Source organism: Tauraco erythrolophus, chromosome 2 (genome assembly GCF_009769465.1).
Source record: "Tauraco erythrolophus isolate bTauEry1 chromosome 2, bTauEry1.pri, whole genome shotgun sequence".
Taxonomy (NCBI): domain Eukaryota; kingdom Metazoa; phylum Chordata; class Aves; order Musophagiformes; family Musophagidae; genus Tauraco; species Tauraco erythrolophus.
The window spans coordinates 115,819,476-115,831,663 of record NC_141466.1 but is presented as its reverse complement, the minus strand read 5'-3'; positions in this window follow the sequence as shown (position 1 = coordinate 115,831,663).

Below are 12,188 nucleotides of genomic sequence, written 5' to 3'. Positions count from 1 at the left end.
GCAGCGGAAAAACTGTTCAACTTTTGTGCCTTGCTGGGGGATATTGTTATCTCTCCCTACAATCAAAAAGTAATAATAACTTCCTCCTCGCTCCAAGGTGCAATTAGAGGTGTTGACTTGGGTACTTCTAATCCAGATACGGCTTGATCCTCAGCTAGCTGAGGGTGCTGGCGTGTCACCCAGCAACGTCCCCCACCACCCTGATGGAACGGCCTTGCATCGCCTCCTCCGCGGCATCTGAACTAGCGGAGTGTGTGACCGAACCCCTCGAGCATCTCACTCCCAGGGTATTCCCCAACGTTTGGCACCAAAACCCTCAAGCACGTCCCTCTGGATTTAAACACTTTTTTTAGATACTGGAGGAGCATGGAGTCATCTAATGGGGAATGGCAGGGAAACGCCTCCCTTCTGCTAAGCATAAGGCAAGTAAGCGCAATGTTTAATAGGCAGTACTCACATTCCAATATACACAGAAAAGCATAATTTTATAAATACATTCCTTATTGCCTCTAGCTCCAAAGGCCACTGTGGCTTCAAAACTATTAAGCTACACATCCTCTAAATTCTCTTTGTAACATCTGGGCATGTATCTTACATGTGCCGCTTTCATGGTGGGGTCTTACTGGGCAGATATCAACCTCACAGATTGTTTCAAGCTCAAAAAAAGCAGATTTACCTACACGCAATGTGACAAAACAATTAAATAATCCCTTCAAAACAAGCTGAGCTCTTCACACAAGCTACTTCATTTGTGGACAACGCTTGGACATTATGTTTCCACGCTTCCAGAATGACTATGGACCCTACACACTACTACACATCAATTATATTTCCAGGAACAACGTCATCCGTTGCACATAGGCTATACAGGAATTTAAGGCAAAACTCTGCACACTGTGGCAAAGCTGTCCCGTAACGATACCATATGAGTTGTTACCGTTTCTTGTATAAATATGTAGGCAATTCTTCAAGCGTTTTGCCATAAAGTGTAACAGTCTCACAGGAAAGTACAAATTCTCTGCAGTTTAAGCAATAAAGCACATATGGTATATAAAATACTCTAAATGTTTGTAAGCCCTTGTGATATCCAAGTAAAATATGGCAGATTTATCTCTGCATTTTACAACCATATTCTTTGTCTCACTGTTTTGTTTATTACTTAACTATGCAAAAAACTCGAAGAATACCTTCTACATAAAATACTGCTTGATTTATGTTGATTTGCCTCAAATTTCTTTTTGAGACTACATATGGCTGCACTTTCATTTAACTCTGCTTGATATCTCCTAGACCAAAAAAAAAAAAACAGTTCACCAACTTATACCTCTGAAATAAACATAAGCAAAAGGCAAAACTGACAAGAAATAGGAATTTCTTGGCTCTCGCTTGTATTTGGGATATATACAGAGATTAAGTCTCCCACTGCATTACTCATTTCATTACTTTTAGAAAATAGGGAACTGGTGTAACAGTCAAAAACATACACCGACTTCAAAGTGTAATGTGAACTTGTGTTTACATTGCTCGCTCGCTGGGGCATGGGCACAGCTGGGAGAAGTTCGGAGCTTGCGGCTAATCTGTTTAATTTGGAATTCCTTACTCTTGGCCCCCAGAGCTGGAGGAATTAAAAGCGTTCAGCTTTTGACAGCGCGCACGTCCCCAGAGCAAAGGCAGGCGTAACTCGTGCCAACGCCCCGCGCTATTACTCGCCTCTGCCTTGACTCAAAGGCGAAGTTACAAACAAACTGGTTGGCACTTGCGTGCGCAAGCGTGAAAAAATTAACGTTTTTAAGGGCATCAGCACAACACATCACAGTACATTCCCGAGCAGAGGCAACGCTTACTTTCCAGATTCACATCCCTAATAACTGTTCTAGCCTGCTGGGCTGTGGTTGAAGGGGGTCTTCCTCAAAAAGGTAGCTCTTCTTGCTCACAACAGAAGGAGGCCAGACAGTGAGGACCTTCCAGTTTCCATGAAAATTTAGCGTGGCTTTTCAAAACAATTCCCATCTCCACCATGGAATAATCACCCAAACCTCAGCAGCTATGCACTGTAAATAAACTCCTTTTCGCACCTAGATCCATTCTAGGAGACCTTCGCTAACACTCAGAGGTGAAGTCATTTCAAAGCTGCCTCAAAAAGACAACAAACCAGCATGCATGACTGATCTTGTGTGTAACATGGTCAGCTTCAACCCATTTCCCCATCTACTGTAAGCCTTGATTCCCACACCCTCCTTCATCCCACTGCAGCGGTCACACCACCGCAGGTGAGTCAGACCAGCTTGCTCCTTCACAATTTTCTTAGTTGGGAACAGAAATCAAGGCTTTAAGCCTAGAGACAACGTTTTCAGTGGAAGTGCCCATAGGATTTCACAGGGACATGCCAAAGATGCTTTCTAGAGGAACTGAGAGATTTTCATAAATCACTGCAACACAGTCACCTGGGATCTGCACCACCATTCCTCTCCAGGCTTTTTTTGCAGAGTTTACTATCACAAATGTCACTTTTGGCATGGGATAAAACAAACATATAGAAAGCTAATTTAAGTGTCATTGGGAAAGATCCCGGAATGGAGACCTGAAGCCACTCTTGGAATTTACTCAAGAGTTTCTCCATCAGTGCACACAGCCAAGCACTGAGCTGCAAAACCCAATAGTATTCCTCTTACCCTAAGGCCATCTCACTCACCAGAAGGGAACTATAAAGTTACATGCAGCAGTTCCTACACTGCTTGCTGTGACTTAGCCAGGATGCAGACATATTACAAAACATACAAATCAATAAATGCAACAGCACAGAGAAGTCAATCAAAAGCCAATCTCCAGCTACAAACCATTTAAGGATCACAGGCTTGCAATCAGAACTTTGTAACACTTAAAAAAAAAAAAAAAAGTTTTCCCAATCCACAGCTACATATAACTATTTTGTTTCAAGAAGATGCAATCACATCTGGTATCACACCACCAACTCTGAATAATTATAGTGGTACCAGAAACAGGTACACCTATAATCTGTTATTTAAAAAAGAAAAAGGTAACAAAAGCGACAACAAAAGGCTCTTATCTCTGGTGTATCATATGGTCTAACCACAAGAATGGCAAACACCAGTACTCAACCCAAGTCTAAGCATCTTTCTCGGGTCCATCAGTTCTAACTCCTCAGTCAGTTCCTCCAGAAGAGACTCAGAAAAGTGTCCTGCCTCAAACATCCAGCATTTTCCTGTTCACAGGGTGGATTCCCTGTTTCAGAAGGTGACAGACTGTGCCAGGTCAAAGTAATGTATGTCTGATAGCATGTGCTTCTGAGCAAGGTCCTGCACATGGGTCAGGGCAATCCCAAGCACAAATACAGGCTGGGCATTGAGAGCAAACCAGAGGAAAAGGACTTGGGAGTGCTGGTTGATGAGAAGCTCAACATGAGCCAGCAATGTGCGCTGGCAGCCCAGAAATCCAACCGCATCCTGGCTGCATCCAAAGAAATGTGCCCAGAATATTGAGGGAGGTGATTCTGTCCCTCTACTCTGCTCTCATGAGACCCCACCTGGACTACTATGTTCCACTCTGGAGCCTCCAACATAAGAAGGACATGGAGCTGCTGGAGCGAGTCCAGAGGAGGGCCACGAAGATGATCCAAGGGCTGGAGCACCTCTCATATGGAGACAGGCTGAGAGAGTTGGGGCTGTTCAGCCTGGAGAAGAGAAGGCTCCAAGGTGATCTTATAGCAGCCTTCCAGTACCTAAAGGTACTAAGATTGCCTACAAGAAAGCTGGAGAGGGACTTTTTACCAGGGTGTGTAATGATAGATAAGGAGCAATGGCTTTAAACTGAAAGAGGGGAAATTTAGATTGGCTATAAGGAAGAAATTCTTCACTCTGAGGGTATTGAGGCACTGGAACAGGTTGCCCAGAGAAGTTGTGGATGCCTCATCCCTGGAGGTGTTTAAGGCCAAGCTGGATGAGGCTTTGAGCAATCTGGTCTAGTGGAAGGTGTCCCTGCCCATGGCAGGGAGGTTGGAACTAGATGATCTTTGAGGTCCCTTCCAACCTAAACCATTCTATGATTCTGTGATCTCTGGACTGCAGGTTGGTAACTGAGGAGGCAGCACGTGGTGTACCCATGATCATGCCCCATTTGCTGGCAAATAGAGGATGGTCAAGAAAAACCTCAAGAGGATGGAATCTGCTATCAAAAGCAGCAGGAACGTTTCTACTAACTCGAATTAAACCACAAAATGTTGCACCAAACATCTTTAACAGAAGAAAACTCTCTTTTCCTAGAAGAAATAATAAAAGCAAGATCAAATCAATGTTAATGACTCAGAGTTTTCATTCTCTTCCTTCCTTCCTGTGCCTTCTAAGACACATCATTTGTGCACAAGATGTGATTGCATCTTCCTGAAAGCAAATATTTACATGTAGCTGTGGACTGGGAAAAACTTTTTTTTTTAATGTTAGAAAATGCTGGTTGCAAGCCTGTGATCCTTAAACAGTTTGTAGCTGGAGACTGGCTTTTGATTGACTTCTCCGTGCTCTTGCACTTAATTTCCCCCTATTATCTGGTTAAACAAGATATGTAAATCATTTTTAATTCACTTCTCCGTGTATACACGTGTTCCTCTCATGTATACAACACACCTCTCCACAGGGCCCTTCTTCTTCCTACACATGAAACCCCCCGATTAGAAGAAGGATGGGGCAGGCAGAGGCGGAGGCTGCCGGCCTGTCGAGCTGCGGGGAGTAGCGGGGGTGCACCCCTGAAAGGTGCTTCTGTTCCCGCTCCCATTCAGTTTACCCAGCCAGTCCTGCTTTATCCTCTCTGAATCACACTCCTCTTCAGCATCACCATAGTGACGGCATAACTTACGCTCCGTAGGCAGATTCCGGAGAGCCAATGGACAGTTGCAGAAGAGTCTCATGTAAACTGTTTATTGACACTAGCTGACATTTCACTGTACAGAAGGTTGAGTGGGTTTTTTAATTAAAAAAAAAAAAATAAGCCAACAAGCCCTCAGCATAGTGCTCTGGCCTGGAAGAGAGAGGAAAACAAATCTATTTTTATTTACAGTACTTCTGCGGGTCACTAAGTTAATGGAATGTTACTGCATCTACTGAAGCAATTTTTAACTATGTTTAGGAAACATGTTATTAATAGGAACACACAAACATCCCACAAAAGTATCCTGGTCACGGCAGCGCTGCAGAGGGCTCTGGCAAGAAATTTAACATCCCAAACCCCTCCCTCTCTCCTCCCCCTGAGCAGAGGCAAGAGATTTATAATATGCCACCAAGCAGCAGAAATGCAGTTACGGGTGGCTGTTCCAATTCTGTAAAATCAACAGGCTTTTTTCTTTTTTTTTTTAGGATTAAGCAGCCTCTGGATAAAAAAAAAAAAAAAAAAGAAAAAAAGGAAAAACCTGGCCTGAATGCTTTTGGCTCACGGTCATGGTCAGAAAGAAATTTAAACCTGGTCCTCTGCTAGTGTTTGCAGTGTCCAAGGGAAGCTATGGATGAAATGCCACAAAGAATACATGGCACAAAAGTACCCTGCAAAAACTCCTGCCACTCATCTCTGCAGTGAATAATAAAAATTAAGGATTTTTATGAAAATACTATATTTAGCACAGTCACTGTACAACAGAATACACTCGCTTTTTTTTTTTTTTGATTCAGAGTCAGCTTTTAAATCCACATTTAAATCTACCTCATGCTTTAGTGCCCAGTAAACAAGCACCAAGTACCTTCCTGGAGATTAACAGATGATGTAAGATTTGCAGAGCTCTTCTAAACATGAAAAGTACTGCCTGACAGCTATTAGTAATGTCTTCTGACAGACCAACTCTCGCCTCAACTTCAGGATACTCCCGTTCTCCCTGCCCTAAAGCCTTGTAAGAATACCAGCACTAACGAGAAAGAGTCACAACTTATTCCTTCTTTGTTTATTTGGATAGAGGTATTTTTAATAGCCACTGATGACAGTCACGTCACAAAGTACAATTCATAACGCAGTCACCCAAAAAAGCCTCTTTTGGGTTCCTCTCCAAAAGCTTTTTAAGATAGGCATGTGGGCAGCCTGGCTTTCTGAAGCAAAAGACTTCAGCTCATACTTACACCAATGAAAAACATCAGAAAGAGTGGTGGTCTAGAGGAATCTTGTTTACCAAAACATGAAGAAGTAAAAAACACTGTCCATGATAGTGCATCACTATTAATGTAATTGGGTGCCTTTCATGTTGGAGTTAACATTCACACACAGAAAAACTTAGAAGTTGACATTAATTTGCTACTTAGAGATCTGGATTTGGGCAGCGATATCAAAAAGCTGGGCCATTAAGCCTACGAATCCAATAATTTTTGAAGTGATAGAAAATAACATTCTTTACCTGTGCAGAAGCAGATGAGGAGAAGGAGAATAATCGAATCTGAGCATGAAACAAGAACCTCATCCCTGCCTCCGGGCGGAATTTCCCAGTGGTGCGATTTACCACTCCAACATCAGTTAAGTATAATCTCCAGCCACGCTCTCTGTTGTACAAACTACTTCTGTGCTTGACTGCATTTACTTACAGAGTGCAGTGCTAAGCTCTCCTCTGCTCATACATATAGTCAAGAAAGCAGCTTATCTTTTCTTGTAATATTTTCTCGCTGCAGGTGTGCTTTCAGTGCACTAAACCAGGCAACTCAATGTTTTGTCTTCAGCTACCTTTTTTCCTTTCCTCTTGCAGACGTAGCAGAGTCTCAGCCTCCAGATAGGGAAAAATGAGTTAAGAGCAAAATGAATAGTTCGTGTTTAAGAGCCTCAGGCTCCAAAACTTCTGCTGCCTCTTCCCCAGACAGTCATTAGCACTCTCCCCAAAAAAGTTTAAGCCCTGCTTGCGGAGAAATCAGTGAGAGTTTCTAGCGTGCTCCACCTCAGAGGAAAAATATCCCCATCGGGGAAGGTATGTGTAGATTGGTTAATTTAACTTTCACTGGGCTCCCATAAAACACCTTAGTCAGCATTTTTCCTAGCACACTTCAGCAGTGCTCTTATTTGCCACATGTATCAGAACACCTACATCTTTCAAAAGAAACCCCCAAACTTACTGAAAGTCACTCCTTCAGTCAGTACTTATTTAAAACCAGAAAGTGAAAACTTTCTGTATTCTTTCTCATCTACGATAGGCTTGAAATACCATCTCTAGGCTTTGCTCTAAGGGAATATATGGTAAGTGCAGCCTAATCACTTCAGCCCCTGTGCAGCACATCCTTCTGCATCTGCTCCGGTTGTTTTCCCAAAGCTCTGCGCCTTGCTGTATGTGCAGGAGGGATTTCTGCAGCAATGACTGCAAACGCTGTGAGCCTACACACATAGTTTAACATCATCAGCTGAACCACTAGAAAACATGAGAAAGGCTCCAGGAATTCATTTCACTTCAAGTATTAAATAAAAAAAAACTTCTTGCTCGCCTCAGTCTCCTCCCTAACAAGGCAGAAGTCATGAGAACTTGATCCTGCAGGATGCCTGACACCAAACCCCATTGATTTCCGCAGTGGTTCAAAGTCCCGACTACCCCACGCAAGCCATACAATTTTCACCATTTCTACTTTACATTTTAAAAAGGAGAAAGAAAAAAAAAAAGAAAAAAAAAGAAAAAAGGAAAGAAAAGGGAAAAATAAAAAAGAAAAAAGGAAAAGAAAAGGAAAAAAAAGAAAAGAAAAACGGGGAAAAAAAAAGGGAAAAAAAGGAAAACAAAAAGGAAAAAAAAAAAAAAAAAAAAAAAAAACCAGGGGAAAAAAAGAAAAACAGGAAAAGAAAAAAGAAAGACAGGAAAGAAAAAGAAAACAAAAAGAAAGAAAAAGAATAAAAGAAAAAGAAAAAAGAGAAAGAAAAAAGGAAAAAGAGATAAAAGTAAAAAAGAAAAAAGTTAAAGAGGAAAAAGAGAAAAGAGCAAAGAAAAAAGAGGAAAAAAAAGAAAAACATATTGGAAAAAAGATTAAAAGAAAAAGATAAAAAACCCGAAAAGATAAAAAGAAAAAGGAGCTAAATATTATTATTTTTTTAAATCCTCTTCTCAAACCCAAAACAAAGCAGCCCCATCACCGGCCCGTTCAAGCCAGGACTTCTGTCTGCGCCTCCACTACCAGGAAAATTCCACTTTTAACGGAGCCCCTTCCGCGCCCCGGGGACCCGCTGCCACCGCTCCGGTCCCCGGGAGCAGCCTCCCCCGGGGCAGAGCCGGCCGACATCCGCCCCTCCACACACCACCACCACCACCACCACCCACCCCCCCGCCGCCGCCGGGGCCCGATCCTTACCCGCGAGTCGCCGCCGTGGGGGACCGCCCGCCGCCGGCAGAGGCAGCGGCAGACACCGGCCGGGCGGGGGGCGGCGGCGGGGCGGGCGGCGGGGCGGGGCTTAGCCCCGCCCCGCCGCCCCGCCCCGCCCCCGCCCCCAATTTTTCTCCCGTGTTATAATTCCCATAATACCATATGACATCCTCAGGGCTGATTTTCACCGACTTTTATTAATGATAAGTGACACGCGTGCAAATTCTGGGGGCGTGAGACCCCACCTGCAGTAAGTACTGCGTTCAGCTCCGGAGTCCCCAACACAAGAAGGACATGGAGCTGCTGGAACGGGTCCAGAGGAGGGCCACGAAGATGATCCGAGGGCTGGAGCACCTCTCCTACGAAGACAGGCTGAGAGAGTTGGGGCTGTTCAGCCTGGAGAAGGCTCTGGGGAGACCTTCTAGCAGCCTTCCACTACCTAAAGGGGGCCTACAGGAAAACTAGAGAAGGACTTTTTACAAGGGCATCTAGTGATAGGACAAGGGGCAATGGCTTTAAACTGAAAGAGGGCAGATTTAGATTAGATATAAGAAAGAAATTCTTCACTCTGAGGGTGGTGAGGCACTGGAACAGGTTGCCCAAAGAAGTTGTGGATGCCCCATCCCTGGAGGTGTTCAAGGCCAGGTTGGATGAGGCTTTGAGCAACCTGGTATATTGGAGGGTGTCCCTGCCCATGGCAGGGGGGTTGGAACTAGATGATCTTTGAGGTCCCTTCCAACCCAACCCATTCTATGATTGTATATGCGTTAAATACTACCAAGCTCTTCACTTAAAACAGTGTTGCGGTACTCTTCAAGTGTATTAATTTGATTTTCATGTGAATGAGAAGTAAGGAGGTTGCTCAAGCAGCTGTGAAGCCTATGAAACGCAGAAAGAAAGGAAGAAAATGCCTGATGAAAACAAGATTTCATTTTAGTGGTAACAGGAGCTGAGGGAAGTTTCTTACTAGGAAATACAGTTAAAGCAATTTTGTGTGTGTGTTTGGTCATAACTATGTCTATAGGGCACCGATAGACCTGTCCTTCCCTTCTTAAAGTTAGGAGAGGGCAAGTGCTCATTCCTCAACCAGACGAGAGGAAAGGAAATGAATTTGCCTGTCCAAAGAAGAGCAACAAAGCTGGTGAAGGGTCTAGAGTCTTATGAAGAGTGGCTGAGGGAACTGGAGTTGTTTAGTCTGGAGAAAAGGAGACTGAGGGAAGACTTCCTCCCTCTCTACAACTACCTGAAAGGAAGTTGTAGCGAGGCGGGTGTAGGTCTCTTCTCCCATGTAACAAGCAATAGGATGAGAGGAAATGGCCTCAGTTTGCACTAGGGGAGGTTTAGATTGGGTATTAGGAAAAATTTCTTCATGGAAAGGGTTTTCAAGCACTAGAACAGGCTGTCCAGGGAAGTGGTGGAGTCACCATCCCTGGAGGTATTTAAAAGAGGTCTAGACATGGCACTGAGGGACATGGTTTAGTGGTGGATTTGGCAATGCTAACAGTTGGACTCGATCTTCAAGGTCTCTGCCAACCTAAGTAATTCTAAGATCCTATGAAGATGGACAAGAATAGGGATAGAAAATGTCTTTGATGGCCCAAAGGAGAGAGCACAAAAGACACCACTTCCTGGGAAGAGCTTCAATTTGTTGCTTCCTAAGCTGACTTCTCCTCCAAAGGAATTTCCTCTGGAGGAGCCTCACACCTCTAATGAGGACAAGGAATGCAGGATGACCCTCTTCAGTCATCCAGCCTTCCTAGATGTCTCTCTGGCAGCGCTGAGCTGGCTGGAAAGCCTGGGTAGAGCTCCACAGCCATTTAGCTTATATTGGATATATAAATTTGTTGGTTTCTTATAAGATCTTAAGCCAGCGTGATTTTCTAGATTGTGTAAGGGTAGCCATTTCCTTCTCTGGAGTGCCAATCTTCCTATCTCCGAAAGGGTACTCTCAAAAAAATGCAAAGGATTTCTTGGTGTCCAAATGTTCATGCCCTTGGAAAGGAACACCTAAAGGAAAAAAAAAAAAGTACCTGTGCTTTACTGAAGATGAGATTCAACTGTTGGGAAAGAACTTTATGAGTGGAGAACCAGCCAGAAAAATCTGTTACTATTGTCCTCAAAAGTAAGAGAATATGCGTTAAAGTCAAAGAGGGGTGAGGAAGCGCAAGATACTGAAAGACTGAGAGATTTTATGGCAATGGGGACCTCTTGGGGAACAGGCTTGGAGGAAGCATGTTGACAGCCTCTGGTGAGGATACAAGACTCCACCACATGACTGAGGTGAGCCAAGGCTGACTTTTCATGGGGTGAGAAGCTCGTGAGACTGTTTTACATGTTGTCAGAAAGTCATGCAAAAGCAGACAGGCTTTTCTGGAAATTATGTTGAGCCAGGCTCCAGTAAAGTCAATAGCGTGAGATGGGATGACCCATGGCTCTGAAAAGACAGAAAGATTTCTGTCGACGCTGAAGGACAGCATTTCCCACAGCACCCTGCCGATCTCAGTAAAGCATCACTTCTTTTTCTTCAAGATAGGACATCAAAATTGCCAAGCCTTTCTAAAAAACAGACCATCTATGGAAAGACCAAGCTGCAATGTGGGAAGACCAAGTCCAGGCCAAGTCTTGCCCTCTGTTCACCCTCTGCAGAGCCTCCTCAGGGCAAACACCTCCCAGCTCCAAGAGAAGATAGGTTACCTCATGCTTCAAAGATCCTCTGGAGATAGGAGTTCCTCCAAAGACAAATAGCACAAGGCTTGGAAAATGGCTTAATTACCAACAGGATAATACAATCATATTATCTTAAGTAATAGAAATTCCTTCTAATCTGTTACGCTGGGCATCTTTAGAGTGCATCTACCAGAGTTAACATGGTACCACACAGAAAATCTGCTCCTAAACAACATAACACGTAGATAGAACGGGTAGGATGAAGAGGAAGAGAGGGAAACCACCTATAAAACCCTCTAGAGCGTTGCCAGGGGCATGGAGCAGAGTGGCCAGGGACTGCAGATACTCAGACTGCCCACACGAAGAGCTATTGATGGCAGCGATAGCTCATTTACAGCCATGATAGCTCCAGTTCCTTGTGTAATGCATCCAAAATTCTTCGTAAAGCCTCATCCATCCATTTTAGCTCCACTGCTTTTCAGTGTTGTTGAACTTTCCCTTGTATTTTAAAGAGAATAAGGAGCGATGTGCTTTTGTAAATTGCTTTCATTTGTCCTGCTTATCTTCTCTGAAAAGTTTTCTTATGTTTTCTCTGGCAATTAAGCAATGCTACTTCTTTGCTTCATACATGGGAAATACTGTTCAGGCTCTGGCTGTCTGCATTTGCAATAGAACTGTTCAATGCAGTTTTCCCTACAAATAAATTCCTCTGTAAGCTTAATGCCATTACAAGAATTGCACTAGGAAAAAAAATGGCCATTCTTGGTTTAAAAAAATTCGATCTTTATTATCTTAATTTAAAAAAATAAATAAATCCAGTGCCCAACATAGTTAGCCGAGTCTTCGTTCATGAGTGTTTATCATTTCAAACCAGGTAAGACACTGGCTGTTAAAATTATGCCCCTAATGAATTTACATTGATAATACATAATTTCACCTGAGGGCTTGTTACCTGCCAGCTTCTGATGCAATCTTGCTGTTGTTCATGTTTCCATCTCAATAACGTGTAAGGGACAGCAATGGTTCACAGAGGAAGGATTTGAGGATCTCCTACATAGACAGGAGAGAGGAGAGAAAGGGTAGTGGTCTTCTCTTCTGATAGCCTGGAATTTTTTCACCATAATTTAATCTGTAACGCGAAATTTTTCTCTCTTTAAACGTGTTTCTTCAGCACTGCCAGCCCAAGGCCTCCAGTCTCAGATCATAAAGCAG